Consider the following 6,000-nt stretch of genomic DNA (forward strand, 5'->3'; position numbering starts at 1 on the left):
AGAGCTAGAGAGGGAGAGAGAGAGATTGAATTGGTTCTCTTGTGGGCACAATTTACAAATATTAACATTTCGATCAATTGACATTCAGCTCCTCTAATGCCATGCATCATAATAATTGTTTGTTTGTTTGTGTGTATGTCTGCTTGTTTGTGTGTGTGTGTTATCAGCTCATCTGTGCGAGTGTGAATGTGTGTTGTGACTGAGCAAGGTATTATTAATTTAATGGGATTTGTTGTTGTGACTTCAATCAATCAATCATGATGTGGGTGGAGGCGGTGTGTGTGTGTGTAGGTGTGTGTATGGAGTTCATTGTCTGTAAGAGTTCTTGTTTATGTAAGCGTTTCCTGGGCTGCTCTCGTATCTGGGGCCCTAGGGTCGCGCTGTCTCAGGGTCCAGATAGTGAAAGGAATAACAGCAAAGCTGTGCAGACGTTGCGGCCTTGGTTCTCAGGCGAAAACTCCACAGTGGATTTTGGGAGAGGAAGGGTGGAGGGGGGGTGCGCGGGGGGCACATGCTTCCTTTCCGTTGTCCTTCATCTTGAGCCGAGTTTCAGATTATGTCGAGAGAGACATTTTTATTTTCTCTGTCATCTTTGTCGAAATTTGCCCGCATTAGAGTTCCTTGTATCGCAGCCTGCCGTTCAAGGCAGACCTCCAATCTCTGCTCCATGGCTGTGAGTCTATCAGATAGTCTTTGCAAGTTGGTATCCAATTTCCTAGTTAGCTCAGTCAATGCCATGTACATGTTCCCCGTCAACTTCCCAAGGTCATCTATCGCGGTGAGCGGCTTCGGAGTCTCACCGACGTTGTCGACTGCTCCCTTCGAAATTTGGGCAATTTTCCGGTCCAGATAGCAGCAGCTTCACCACCATTAGTCCAATGATCCAGATGTCCTCTATGTCCACCACCGTTAGCACGGTGAGACAGAGGATGTTCCAATTCTCCCGGTAATTGTCTCTGACATAACCAGCAGGGTACGAACCCGGTGGGCATGTTGGCTCCCCAGCACCGGAGTGCCTGTCCGAAAGAATTTTGTCGAAAGCGCTCAAGGACCAGCTAATAAGTTCCATGTTTGGTCAGAGATCAGACGAGAGGCAGTGCAGAGGGGCACGCGGTGAGGGAGAGAGATAGGGTTGGGGAGAGAGGAGAAAGTGTGACCGCCTCCTTCAGAAGCTAAGAGAGAAGCGAGATAGAGAGAGAGATAGAGAGAGAGAGAGAGAGAGAGAGAGGGGGAGAGGGGGAGAGGGAGATATATCGGAGGTGTCATGTGGTTACTTTATTGGTTGTCGTGTTTGTAATTATGGCATGGCGATTTATTGTCGGACACAAAGTACTTAATCGAAGACGAGAAACCAATCGAAAGGTCTCAGTGTCCTCTCCCTCCCTGTTGTAAAGACTGATGGAAATGAAGCACTTTTTAAACTTATGTTGATAGGAATACTCTTTCTCACACACACAACACTAAACCAACTCAGCTACCACCAAATGTCACAGTTTCCCTCCAAATTACACACATCAAACTAATGGTAAAATGACCATAAACCAATAACATTAGTCACAAATATTCCCATGCCATGTAAAGCTCATAGGCTTGGTTCTGTGTCCCCAATGTGGTTATTTAACATTAGAGTGTCTGTGAGGTCTTTCTGACCAATTTTGTGTCAGAAATGTTCCCCTTCCATGACTTTTCCGGGTGCTTCAAAACGCCACTGATCAAATTGAAATGAATGGGACCGCCCTTTATCCTTTATAACTCTATGTTCTCAACCAGTAGGTCCTTGAGGGGGTTCCAGGTTGTCCCCAGTTTAAATTAAATGATGGAGAATTGGTAACCACATGGACACTTATGGATCTTTAAAGGTTTTATGACATTCATTTTCATTTATTTTTCTTTTTCTTTTTTCTTTTAGGTTTTATGACCTCAATTACACCCAAAAAACCTGAACTTTGAACATTCAGTGGATTTTCTGTGGTCTGAAGTTTTCTTTGGGGTTTTTTGGGCCTTTTGAGCTACAATGAAAACAGGCAACACAGTGAAACAGTGACATCTGCTGGCAAATCCCATTGACATATATGGGATTTGCAGTAAGTGATGTCACTTACTGCCGGCAAATCAGAGCACCTGTTTGAGCCAGAAAACCCCAGATCACAGAAAATCTACTGAATGTTAAAAGTTCATGTTTTTTGGGTGCAATTGAGATTAGAAAACCTAAAAAAAACAAGAACAATTCCAAAACCTTTTTTTTAATGTCACAATCCCTTTAACTCTTTAGAGCGTGAAATGAAACCATAATATTTAAGTATTCTTAGGCTAGAGAGGATGTAATGTCCCCGGTCTGTGACATTGCTCTTTTGTAGGAAGGAAGCGTATTTGTAATAATTAGAAGAAATTAGAAAGTAGATAATATCTATCTACTCTCTATCATGCAGACGACAGACGTGAATTAAGTTGCTTTGAGTGAACTGGTTACACCGTCGCACAGTACTGTATAAACAAATTGATACATATTTTGGGCTTATCCAGTACCTCATTAAACTGTAATATGCAAGACCTACAGTTTGTTTCGTCATGTTAATGTTAATGTCATCATGAACTTTATGCATTGCAGACAGACAGTCACTGTGTTTTTGTAATAATATCCACGTTCCCACAATGTTTTATTATCTACATGGGTCTTTTCTTGGTTCATATTCTACCTCGGAACCCTGGTTCTGTCCATCCTTAGCCTCGCATAGTCATAATAATATCACTGCGTGGGATATGCATGAAGGCTGGCTGGCTACGCGAGCCTAGTTCATCACAACACCCGAACACGCAAATAAATAACATGGTGTTTACGCTTTAAGGATCTTAAGCACAAAGCTTGTTGTGTTTTCCGCATATAGAATATGACATGATAAAAATGAAAGAGAGATATGCCAGGGACCCCCCCATTTGAAGAGATATGCCAGGGACCCCCCCATTTGAAGAGATATGCCAGGGACCCCCATTTGAAGAGATATGCCAGGGACCCCCCATTTGAAGAGATATGCCAGGGACCCCCCATTTGAAGAGATATGCCAGGGACCCCCATTTGAAAAGATATGCCAGGGACCCCCATTTGAAAAGATATGCCAGGGACCCCCATAAGAGAAGGTTTTTACAGCTATAGCAGTGACTTTCAACCCGTTTAATTTCAAGGACCCCCAGTTTGACATGCATTAGTCTATGGAGTATGGACCCCCATTTAATGGCATTTATATCTCTGGGACCCCCAATATTCATATTGTAACATCAATGATAATTTAACTTTAGAGTGTAGAAATGGAACCAAATGGACCCTAACCGCTTATACCACGTATACTATATACATAATCAGTAAAAATAAAATAGCAAATTGTGCCTGATCTGCTGGGACCAGAGTACGTGGTGTGTATATGTATGACTAGCTCTCAATGATGAAATATGGTCATTTGTGTAATCTGGTCCCAGCAAACCAGGCACAGATTTGCTGTTTTTCTTGCATAAGCATAAAATGGCGGGTTGGCTGTCACGGTTTTTGGCGCAAAGTAACCACAGTATACCGCTAATCAACTTACAACTACATAATCTATATAGTATATGTATACTTATGTCTTACGTCATCATTTAGAGCTAGTCATACGTATACTATATACATAACCAGTAAAAATAAAATAGCAAATTGTGGTAAAACAAAAAACATGGTAAAGTATCTATCATCTCCGACTTCTGCAATTAGGATAATAGGAGATTTCAATGAAGAAACTGTATTTCTTATATAGATAGAAACTTGAACCATACTTAATAATACTAGGTGTTTACATGCATAAAGTAGATAGGTAGCAAATAGTTACACCTAATAATTAGACATTTCAAACTTTCCTTCACAGAGATATTGAGATTCCTTTTACAGAATAATTATACTGTATAACATATTTTAATTCAGTTTATATACCTTTTTCTTTTCATACATATCAATGATTTATTTTTCATTAAAAAACTAAAAAGGGATCCAGAATATATCTACATCGATAAAACTGTATTTCTTATATAGATAGAAACTTGAACCATACTTAATAATACTAGGTGTTTATATGCATAAAGTAGGTAGGTAGCAAATAGTTACACCTAATGATTATACATTTCAAACGTTCCTTCACAGAGATACTGAGATTTAACAGTTTACAGCGGTCGGAAGTACTTGCGCGCTCTGCTTGCGCACTAGTTGGCCATTTCTGGCCTACTAGTGTGCAACAAGCAAGTATGCACTCGACACAGTGCAGTTCTAGTTTAACATATTTTTGCCTTTATTGATAGATTATTGTAGGTTGACAGGAAACACGGAGAGAGATGGGGGGGGGGAAACACACAGCAAAGGTCGTCGGGATCGGGACTCGGGCTGGATTACCAGCCTACAGTAGGTGCCCGGACTGGTACGTAGTTACCCCCCCTTTTGATTTACATCAAAAGGGCATGTGAGCTCAAACCCACAATTCAACATTTTGGTTTTAAGATTTTGATATTCATTTTGTATTCATCCTTAGGACCCCAAATCACACCTTGGAAACCATGAGTGTCTATTTCAAACAAAGTCTTTTGACTGGGGGGTCATATTTTGACAGCAGGAATTGCCTGTTATAATTTGACCCCCCAGTATTAGAATGTTGATATTCATTCATCAGCCAACACTCCCCACTGACAGGTAGTACCCCCCCCCCCCCCCCCCCCCCAGGGCCTTAGTCCTACCTTTCCTCCCAGCCAACACTCCCCACTGACAGGTAGTTACCCCCCCTTTTGGTTTACATCAAAAGGGCATGTGAGCTCAAACCCACAATTCAATATTTTGGTTTTAAGATGTTGATATTCATTTTGTATTCATCCTTAGGACCCCAAATCACACCTTAGAAAGCACAAGTGTCTATTTCAAACAAAGTGTTTTTTGACTGGGGGGTCATATTTACCTGTCATAATTTGACCCCCCAGTATTAGAAAGTATTAGGATGTTGATATTCATTCATCAGCCAACAATCCCCACTCACAGGTAGTACCACCTGAGGTTTAACCACTTAAACCTCAGCATTCCTATTCTGGGGGAACATTCACCAAAAATAGCCGATCTCTAGGTCTTCTATATTTTTGTGAAGCATTGTGAGTTTGTAGATTTTCTATTTTTGGCGAGAAGACTTGGTGTAACACACCAAGTAGGCCTATAGTTTAACTCGGCTCAATTTTACTAAGTGGAGAGGATATAAGTGGTGACATTGATCGTATCGTATTCTGAGGCACCCCTGGACTTGCGTCAAACACCCTAAAGTGCCTAGGCACCCACTTTGAAAAGCCCCGGTCTATTAGACTGATTTCTGTCTAAAAACATTGCTTACATCAACACATTTTTGTTCTACCATGTACAGTAGGTTGTGCATTTTTTCTCCATGGCATTGACCTTATTTATATTCACTCTACTCATTAACTCAATATGGGAAACATAATCTAATACAAAAGCGTTTTAAGATTTTGGCTATTGTTCAAGTCAACGGTCGACGGATGGACCACTTCCGGTTTATCTCCTAGCAACAGAGATATGCTGATAGACGGTATAGCGATCTTAAACTGAAGATAATCATGAATTCAGTAGGCTGCCTTGAAGATAAAGTAAAGTTTTGGCTCAGGTCAAGCTTCACAATCTAGAGATGCAGAAAGAGTGAGGTTGGTGTGGGAAGGATTGGTTTAATGAGGGCTACTCAACCTTTGATGGCTCAGGGGCCACTCAAAATACCAAAAGTCCAAGGGCCGCAAGTCCAAATAATGTCGGTCCTATATTTTTGTCCGTGATTTTCTAACACATTATGAGTTGTCTAAAAATTGAGGAAACACACAGAAAACGGACGACATTTCCATCTAGGAAAGGCCAAACCTCATTGAAAAAATATATTGTCATGACATGGAATGATTATTAATCAAATTAAGTTACAAAATTTGGCTTTTATTCACAAAATGTGA

This window comes from Protomyctophum parallelum (assembly GCF_964188405.1).
Source record: "Protomyctophum parallelum genome assembly, chromosome: 9".
NCBI classification, from domain to species: domain Eukaryota; kingdom Metazoa; phylum Chordata; class Actinopteri; order Myctophiformes; family Myctophidae; genus Protomyctophum; species Protomyctophum parallelum.